At 57.9% G+C, this 10,064-nt stretch overlaps 1 long non-coding RNA gene across 1 annotated transcript in view; it reads left to right on the forward strand.

The window, feature by feature from the left end:
- The first annotated feature begins 745 nt into the window (after positions 1-745).
- Positions 746-10,064, forward strand: part of LOC116641672 — a 52,682-nt gene continuing 43,363 nt past the window's right edge. Inside the window, exon 1 of the long non-coding RNA XR_004301220.1 lies at positions 746-830. This is a non-coding gene — a long non-coding RNA (uncharacterized LOC116641672). The remainder of the gene's footprint in view (positions 831-10,064) is intronic.

Here is a 10,064-nt window from a genome sequence, read left to right on the forward strand (position 1 = left end):
CAAAGCGCAGTGACTGCATCTGAAACGGGCGGCTCGGTGCAGGGGCCTTTCTGGGCGGCCAGCCAGGGCGGCCACTGGAGAAGCCTGCCCTCACCCTCCCCTGCGCCCCCTCTCCTCTGAAGCCCGGCTCGCATAGGAGTGGGAGGGAAATGGGGAACCCTAGACGGAGGAAAGTCAGGTGAGGGGGAAGGGTCGGGTCTCTCGACGCGCGACCTCGGGGGAGCTGCTTAGGCGGGGAGGGAGATTGTCCCCCTCCTGGGGGCGCTCCTTTCGCGCGGATCTGGCGCTGGAGGAAGGAGGGGCGCCGCCCCCCGCCCCCCGCCCCAGGGCTTTCCTGGGTCCGGGCCGCCCCGGCGCTGGCGAGCCTGGCCCCTCCCGGCGGGGGAGGGGCGCGACCCGGGCGGGGGGGGGGGGGGGGGGGGCCGGGGGGGGGGGGGGGGGGAGGCGGGGGGCCTGGGCTCCCGGGCTGCGGGGTCCGGGCCCGGCGGCCGCCTGCGGCGCAGCGCTCCTGCCCGGCGGGCGCTGCATTCTCCGAGTCTCCACCAGAGGCTGCGGGAGGAAGGAAGGGATCCGTCCCTTGCACACTTCCCCCTAGTCAGACACGCACACTCCCTCGCTCCCGCTCGCTCACTCCCTCGCTCTCTCGCTCTCTCGCTCACACACACGCGCGCACACGCCGCCGCGGCTCCCCCTCTCGCGCCCGCTCTCCCTCCGGCTCCTCCGGGCGGCCGCCGGGCTCCGGACTCGCCCGCCCGCCCGCGCCGGCTCGCCCGCCGCACGCAGCGTCCCGAGGCGGCAGGACTGGGGGCAGCCCCCGGCCGCTCCCCGAGGTAAGGGCGCGGGGTGCCGCGGGAGGGGCGGCCGCATCGCCGCCGAGGGGGAGGCTGCCCGGCCGGGAGGGAGCCCCCTGGCCGGCGGGAGCGGCCCGGCAGGCGGCGCGGGGGGCGAGCCTCCCGCCGCAGGGGGAGCCCGGGTGCCCGCGCCCGGCCCCCGCGCGCCCCCTCCTCTCGGCGGGGCGGGCGGGAGGGAGTTTCCCACGTCCAAACTTTCCCCGGCGCGGAGCCGAACAGCCTCTCGGCCCGGAGCCCGCGGCCCCCCGCCCGCCCCCGCCCCCCCGCCCCGCCTGCCGCGCGCCGGGAGCCGCCGGGACCCCAGCGGGTCGCGGGGTGGCAGCGCCGGGAGCCGAGCCCGCGCGCCGAGAGGGGCTGGGGAGGGGGCGCGCGGTCCCTACCCGGGGGCCGGGACCCAGGCGTTCCCCGCGCCCCCACCCCCTGCTGCCGGGGCTCGGCTGCCCGGGCCCCTCCCAGAGGCGGGGTCCGGGGCCGGGAAATACCGCACGGCGCGAGCGTGAGCGCGCGGTGAGTGTGTGTGCGAGGTCGTGCCGCGTCCGGGGGCACCCGGAGGCAGACTCAAGGCGCGGCGACACGCACGGCTGCGGCCACCTCGTGGGGAGGGGGGGAGCTGGCCCACGGGGACCCCCGCCGGCCCCACCAGCGCGACCCCGCCGCCCTCGGGCCGTCGGATCTGCCGGCGGACCCGCGGTGAGCGAGGGGCCGCGCGCTGCCCTCTTCCCTAGGACCGGGCTCCGGGAACACTGCCCACTCCATGGAAGAAGGGTAGGGCCCGACGGCTTCACGTCCAAAGGGAGCGCCACTTGGGACTGACCCTCGGGGGCCGGGGCGCTGAGGGGGGAGTTGTGGATTTTGTGGGCGCGCTCGGTGCCCGGCGACCGGGGCCGGGACCCGTCTCCCTAGCGCCTCGAGACTTGACCTCCCCTCTTCCTCTTCTCTGGCACTGTCAGGCCCCTGGCCCAGCTGGGGCGCGGCTGGAGACCTCCAGGCCCGGCTGCGGCGAGAGGAGCTCACCGGGAGTCCCCCGAGGTCTCCCCGAGCTGCAGGGGCACCCCCTGGTGGCTGGCAGAGACGCCGCAGTTTGAAGCTGAAGGCTTCTGACACTCGTGCTTCTGGGAGGGTTCTTCCTTCTCAGTGGGCCCTTCCAGCCCTTCAGGCCTGGCCAGAGGTTGCGCCTGGCGACTCCGGTTTCTTTGGGTCTGATTCCAGCTCTCTCTGGGTCCCTGGGGCTGGTCAAGGTGTACAGCACAGGCCGAGGCCCATTTGAGGGCTTTGCCCGCTGCCAGCCCTCCCTCCGGCCCTCTAGCGGGGTTCTGGATCTTATCCTCTTCCCCCTCTAGTCAGCGTCCCAGCCCATATCAGCATCACCGTGGCCTTGGAACCCACAGGCTCCTCCCTAACCCCCGTGCCCCTCTGTTCCTCATTGGTACCCCCTATACTTGTCCATCGGTGCCCCCACTCCCAACTTACCCCTATCCTACAGCCCTTTTTGGAATTTGGCCTCTACACCTAAGACATCCTTCTGTCTTTGCTCACCTATGACCATATCTCTTCCCCTCATCTTCCATCCTGCCTGCCCCAGTTTCTCTCTGTAGGGATCACCTGTTCCCTACCACCCCGAACCCTGGCCTGCACCACAGCTACTTCTCCACTCTACCCCTACTCCTCTCCCTTCCCCAGTGTCTGGGACGCTCCTCTTCCGTTCCCCCTGGCAGGGAAGGCCATTGTCAACATTTAAATGCTGCTTCCTGAGGGTGTCTGTGTGCCCTTCTGGAACCATCCCTGCCAACGTGTCCCGGGAAGGTACTTTGCAAAGCCAACCAGGTCTCTCTCAGCCAGGGGGCAGCTGCCCCTCCTGAAAGGCCCTCTTAGCCGATTTCTGGAGACGAGGAGCCCCTTCCCTCCCCTATTCTGTACTGCGACCACCTGGGCTCCCCTCCTTCCCATTTTAAAGTATGGCAAACAGAGGCCTGGGTCACACAGTAAGCTCCATCCAGAGCCAGAATGGGGGCCCAGGAGCCCTGACTTTCCAGGCCTCACCAGCTCTCTTTATATGTTGGGCAGATCTGGGGTGTGGAGTGGGGGGAAGTGGAGCAGTTTCTTGCCTTCGAATTGCAAGCAGAACAAGATACCTTGCTTAAATGCAAGAGGTGTTTAAGTTAGACCTGCCGCGCTCCTAGGCCAGTGCCCAGGGAAAGCTGTCCAAGTGCCTTTGGTGAAGAAGCCTAAGGGGCAGACGCTGAGGACACAGCTGGGCCCCTAAAGGTGTGGTGCCGCCCCGGGCAAGTCACAGCCCTTCTGTAAAAAGTGTGTGATCTCCAGTGTTTCTGGTGGTCTGGAATAATTGTGCCTAGAGGCAGGACTTCCCAATCCCCTGGCCATGGCTCTTTGTTTCCAGAGGCTTTTGCAGACAGGGCTGGGCAGGGACCCCAGGAGGGCCTGTCTCCCCCCAGTTAGCAAAGTTTGGAGCAGCCAGTTTATTTATCACATGGGTGATAGGAGTCAGCCAATTAAATTTCCTGTTCTCTCTCTGTTCTTTCTTTTTCCCCCCTTTTTCTTCCATCAGGAAGCTCCATTCGGAAATGCAGCCTCAGGCATTCCGAAAGAGAGAATGATTCCTGTTTATGTAACTCGGGCAGCAGCCGGCTCTCAGCTCTGCCTGGGAGGGGGTGGGGGCTGAGGATGGAGTCAGGTGCTTCTCCGGGAAGAGGAGACCCTAAGGAGGTGGCTCAGGCAGGGGCTTCCCCATCCTACCCCGGAGTTGACCCAAAGAGGGCGCTAGCGGTCAGGGACAAGACTGCAAATCAGCTCCCATCAGGCTGAGAGAAGACCCAGGCCTCAGGCCAGACCCAGGGAGAGAAGCCTCCTGCTCCCAGTGAGGGTGGGCAAACCCCCCACCTCCCTGGACACCTCAGAGCACCCTTAAGATGGAGCTCTTGAGTAGAGGCTTCTGCTTCCTAGAACCTTGTGTTTTGATACGGGGCCTCTCCGAAGAAGGCCTTTTGTGGTTTGGTTTGGTTTGGTTTGGTTTTTTTTCACCATCAGGACAGTCTCTAACCTCAACTTTTTCATCAGGGCGTGGGTATAATCAGACTTTGTCTTTTCTCCCATGGAGGAGGCAAGGACTAACAAGAAACTTGGCTGTAGAATGGTCCAAGCTCTGTGTATCTGCCAGAGGGAATGTTTTCTCATCCAGGATGGTGCAGAGTGGCTGCTGGGAAATGGATACAGGACAGAGTGGTTGGAGGCATAGCTGTCATGTACAGTTGGGCAGGTTGTTGACTGTCCGAGGGCACTCAAAGCAGGAGGAGAATAGAGGCTGAAATCCATCGTAAGCTCCACTCAACAAATCAGGTGCCGTAAAGGCAGACCATGTCCTCCTGGAGAAGGGAACATCTCTCCCGCACTTGCAAGAAAGTCCTCATATACTAACCAGCCATGGACTTGTAAGGTCACATGCCCCCAGGGGAAGATGTCTTTCTTTAATTCCCACTAAGATGGCCCAACTGGAGGTTAAGCACTGCTCACTCCTTCTCTCATACTCACTGCTCACAGTTCTCTCACTGTGGGGACACACCTTTCTGAATATATGAATCTGGGTCTAAACACATGCGGTGTAGGGACCTGGGCCAATTCCTTCTCCCCCTCTGTTCCCTTCATGCCCCATCAGCAGGCCCCTTCCTGCTACCACACTGGGATTAGGCTGGGAACTTCTTGCTTCCCCATCAGACCCACAAGCCTTCAGTCATCCATTGGCTACCAGCTCCCTCTATTGTGTATATAAATAACTGACTGAGAACACGGCCATGGGTGTCAGGCCAGCCTGGATTTGTGATTTTCTGGCTGTGTGACTTTGGGCAAATTACTTTGCCTCTCCGAGCCTGTTTCTTTCTCTGTGAAATGGAGAAAGAAAAAAAAAAAAAAAAACAAGTCACGCCTGCCTCACTGGGTTGTGTGGAGATTAAATGTGCACGAGTATATCCGGGGCCTCTCGTGGTGCCTGGCAGGCAGGATCCTCCACAAAAGAAGCAGTATTGTTACTATCATCCCTCCATTTGTGTCCCTTGGTTCCCACGGGGCCGAACGCGTTGTTCCTCTGCTTGGTTTTGTGTGTGACTTTGGCTGCCTGCTCCCCTGCAGGAGGGTGGAATTCTGTCAGAATCACCACAATCTGTCTCTGACCTCAGGATCCTTCAAGGGATGGCCCGGTCCCTGCATGCGGCCGGGGGCCTCTCTACGTGGGCTAGATTCCCACAGATTCATTGCACCTGGTCTCTCCCTTTTCCCCCCTTCCATCCGGCCCACAATCCGTGCTCGGACTCAGACCTCGCTGACTTTGCCTAAACTGTCGTGGCAGCCTCCTCCCTGGCCTCCCAGCCTCTGATCCGCAATCCCTACTGCAGCCAGAGCGATCTTTCTGTAACGCAGGTGGGATCGTGTCACTTGTTTGATTAAAACCCTTCCATGGCTCCCCATCGCCTACTGAATTAAGTCCAGACTCCGCACCGTGACATTCAAGGTCCTTGTAATCCGTCTGCATCCTCCTTTATCTCCCACTGTGCCTCCAATCGGACACTCCCGCATTCAGCCACACCTGCCCTTCGACTGGCACTCCCTTCCCTTGAAGATCTTTCAAAGCATTAAAAACCCAACTCAAACAGGACCTATTCCTTGCATCTACCTACCCGTCTGTCTGTCTACCGTCCATCCATTCATTATCCAGTTAAAAATATATATTTGCACATACATGCTAGGAGTTTACTGTGTGCTAAGCATTGTAGTAAATGCTAGAGACACAACAGTGAGTAAGTAGACAGGATCCCAGCTAACAGGAGTCCAGTGGTCCCAGAAAGGAAACTGACAAATAATTCTCATAAGCCATGATAAGAGCCCACTGTGGCCCCGGGGTGGGGGTGGGGATGGGAATGGGCAGCTGATCCTTCTGGGAAGAAGTATTTAAGCCGGAACCTACTGGTTGGTTAGCAGCTATCTAGGGGATGAAGGCTGGGAAAGAGGATGAGGGCAGGGAAAGCAGGCTCCGGGCTAAGAGGTGAGGGGTACCAAGGCCCGGAGGGGAGGAGGAATATTAGAGGAATGGCAAGTTCAGTTGCCTAAAGAGGAACATATAGAGTTTGGGGTGCGGGTGTGGGAGTTACAGGAAAGGAGGCCAGCGAGGTGGATAGCAGCCAGGTCCCATGGGTCTTGGAAACCACAGGGAGAGACTGGACTTGGTCTGGGAGCAGTGGGGGCACTGAAGGGTTTTCAGCAGGGGAGTGGCGTGGCGGCGGAGAATGGTTTGCAGGGAAGCCGGGGTGTGGCACTGCTGGTGGCCAGGCCTGGGGAGCAGAGGAGAGCCTGCGAGGGCTGGCAGAGTAGGATGGACAGGGCCGGGAGACTTCCTGGACGTGGGGGAGCAGGGGAGCTCCTGTTTGTGACTTGGGAGGCTGTGTGGGTCATGGGAGGAGGGGCTTTCACGAAGAGGCAGAGGCCATGCTGGTGGGACGTTCGGTGGGGATGCCCGATGGGCAGTTGTGCAGGAAAGACTGGGCCCATCCTGGGAGCTCTAGGCCAGAAGTAGATCTTCGAACCCACAGAACAAATGAGATCACGCAGGATAGGTCTGTAGAATGAAAAGAACCTCGAGGGACCCTTGCGTTTCAAGGACAAGTGCACCCCAGGAAGCCTTCTCTGGCCCACCCAGGCACACATGACCCCCACCTATACTGAGCCCCGTAGCAATGCATTTAGATTTCCTTTTACTGCCTCCTTTGTATTATCCACTAGATCCGTGGTTCTTGACCAGGGGCAATTTTGCCTCTTAGGGGACATTTGGTAATATCTAGAGACATTTCGGTTTGTCACAGCGGGATAGGAGGCTACTACTGGCATCTAGTGGGTGGAAGCCAGGGATGCTGCTAAACATCCTGCAGGGTACAGGACAGCCCCCCACAACCAAGGGTTGTGCAGCCCAAAATGTTGATAGAGCTGAGGTTGAGAAACCTGGCCATCGATGAGAAGATCTTGAAGGTGGGCACCAGCCTTTTCCATTGTGGTCTACCCAGCGTCTGGTGCGGCATAAGGCACAAGGCAAGCGCTCCCTACCCTGGCTGAATTAAACGTGGGCTTGGGGAGGGGCCCTCCGGCCACACAGCTTTGCCGTCTGTAATCCATAAGCCCCAGTCCTCCCCAGTAAGCCCCAGGCCTCCCCTGGGCCACCCGTTCCCTCCCCAGCCGGCTGCACCAGCCCAAGATGCAGGCACCTGTGGAGGAGGGAAGGACAGGCCAGCAGAAAGCCTGCCCAAAAGCTGCGCAGGACCCCAGACGTTGAGGACACACTGCTGTGTCTCATTTTTTCTCCTTGTCTTGTTAACTTCTGTCATTTCTTCACCACCCAAGTAAATATATGTAATTTTTTTTAAACAGGCAAGTTAGAGATAAACAAAATGAGAGAACATGACAACCTCCTGATTAAGAGCATGGGCTCTGGAGTCAGAGAAAGCCAAGTTTAAATCCTGGCTCTGCCACGTACGAGCTGAGGGAGCCTCTGTTTCTTCATCTGTAAGATGGCTTTACTAAACCTACCTCCTAGGATTTAGGGAAGAGAAGAAGTGGTGCAGACAAAGACTGACTTAGTGCAACGCTGGGCTGGTGCCTGTCAGTAGAGTGACTACATATGCATGTGTCAACTTGTGTGTGTGTGTGTGCGTGTCTTTTTATATAAGAAAGCATTTTTAATTAGCCATAATCCCACCACCACTTGGCTAACATTTCAGTGCATATCATTCTTGACATATATAGATTTTTAAAAAATAAAAATGGCATCTTGCTTTATACATATGCCTTTGTAACCTGCTTTTTTCACTCTATAATATATTGTGAATGTCTTGCCATTTCGATAAATATACATCTACATCATCATTTTTTAAGAGCTGCGTGGTTCTCCATTGTGTGGCTGGCCCATAATTCATTTAACCAGCCCCCACCGTTGGACATTTGGGTTGTTTCCAACACTTTGTGATTACAAACAATTCTACGATGAACATCCTTGTACACACATCTTCACGTTCTTGTCCAGTGATTTCCTTGGGGACCACTTGGACATTTTTGGCAGAAGGCGTGTGGCCCTGACCAGATTCCTCAAGTAGGAAGCCCTCGGGCCCGGCAAGGAGGGCGTTGGGGGTCCCCGGGGAAGGGAGAGGGTGCCAGATGGCAGAGAACTGCTTCGGTTCCTGGGAAGTAGGTTCTGATGTTAAGACTGGACTTTTCTGTGAGCGAGGAAGGAGAGGCCACACCCTCTCTCTGTCGTCACTGTGGTGCTTGCAGCTGTAGGGGCCTGGGGTGGGGAGGTGGATTCGTGCGCGTGTGTGTGTGTGTGTGTGTGTGTGTGTATGTGTGTGTGATGGGCAGAGTGACAGACACCAGGCAGGCAGGGAACACAAGGTGGATGGGCCCAGGCAGGCTGATGGATGGGGAGCCAAGGCAGATGGATGCAGGTCAGTGGGCAGACAGGATGATGGGCAGTGATGAGCCGACAGATTCAGGTGACCACACGTGGGACCGTAGCCTCCCAATGGGGCCCACAGGAACCCCGGGGCTGCAGTGGCAGGTCCAGGGACAACAGGGAGTTCCTGGGACATGCAGCCAGTCCCGGAGGCCAAGAGGCTCCCAGGGCTTCTATTTTCTGTCAGCCAAGCAGCTGTATGTAGGATGATACATTTTAGAGGTGAAAGGGCCTTTAGGGGCAGATGGACCCAACCCCATTGTGTAGATGAGGATCTGAGGCCCAGGGCAAGTTTCCTTTTCTTTCATTTTCATTTTTTTCACCTGAGCCCCTCGCCTGGGCCGGCAAGGCTATGGATTTAGGGCAGCAGGGGAGGAGATCACAGCGGGGAGGGGGAACTGGGAGGTCAGAGCGCGCGCTGTCATGAATGTCTCTCTCCAGCCACCTGCCATGGCGCCCTGTTGGGAGCACAGACCAGGAGCAGGACTGCCCGCTTCTGTCCCTGCTCTGCCACTTACTAGCCAGCTGACCTTAGAAAAATTGCCCAGCCTTGGGCCTCAGTTTCCTCATCTGTACCGAGCTCATAGGTTCATTGAGAGGACTGAACGCGTTACTGGAAGTAAAGCCCTTAGAACAGGGCCTAGCCCACAGTGAGTGCTCTACACTCATTAACTACGAATATTACACTATTTTGCCTTTCGTTTTCCCTTTGACTCCTGTATGTGTTTGTGTGCACCTGCACGCTCAGAAGCAGGCTGTGTCCCCTTGAGGGCAAAGATCGTATCTTTCTCATCCTGTATCCTCCCCCGCCATCACTAGGGCCCTTAAGCCAGTTGAGTACATAGTAGGAGCTCAGTGAATGTGTCTTGATGAAGTAGCTTGTTTCATTCTATCCAGTTGATGGGATTGGGGAAGGTTTCAGTGGGGAGGAAGCACTCGAGCTGTGTGTTGAAGTCTAGGATGGCTTTGCCGCAGGTGGAGGTGACAGGGCTTTCCAAGTGGTAAGGACAGCATGAGCGAAGGAGGGGAAGTATGGTGACTGTTTGGGCCACAGCCAGGCTACCTAGTACAGAGTACATAAGGGAGAAGAATGAGAGTGGCCCCAAAAGGGGAGGTTCTGCTGAATTCAGAAGCGTGGAGCTCCAGACAGTAGGAGCCACTGAAGGTTGTTGATTGGAGTTGAGCTGTAGGAAGGTCATGCCGATGGCATTGTTTCAGGGTCAGCTTGAAGGAAGGAGAAAGGAAGCACAGAGCATGGGCAGCTGAAGTCATCCAGGAGACAAGTTGGGGGGCTTAAATGAGCTCATGGAGAACTGGGGCCAAAGGGAACAGGCGCCAAGGAAATAGGATCCACAGGTCTCAGAGCTGCTTGATTGTGGGAGATAAGGGAGAAGTGAAATATGACCAGGTCTCAGGCCTGGGTATCTGAGAGAACTCGGGTGCCATTAATTAAGTTAGGGAGTCTGTACTTGGGAGATATGGGGAAAAGTTGAGATGCCAGCTGAGATTGTTCATCCATCCAACATCCTGTCTAAGCCATCCTTCCATCCTTCCACCCACCCACCTGTCTGTTCATCCATCCATCTATCCATCCATCCATCCATCCATCCATCCCTCCATCCATCCATCCACTCACCTGTCTGTCCATCCATCCATCCATCCATTCATCCATCCATCCATCCATCCATCCATCCACTCACCTGTCCATCCAT

This window comes from Phoca vitulina, unplaced genomic scaffold (genome assembly GCF_004348235.1).
Source record: "Phoca vitulina isolate PV1807 unplaced genomic scaffold, GSC_HSeal_1.0 scaffold22, whole genome shotgun sequence".
NCBI classification, from domain to species: Eukaryota; Metazoa; Chordata; class Mammalia; order Carnivora; family Phocidae; genus Phoca; species Phoca vitulina.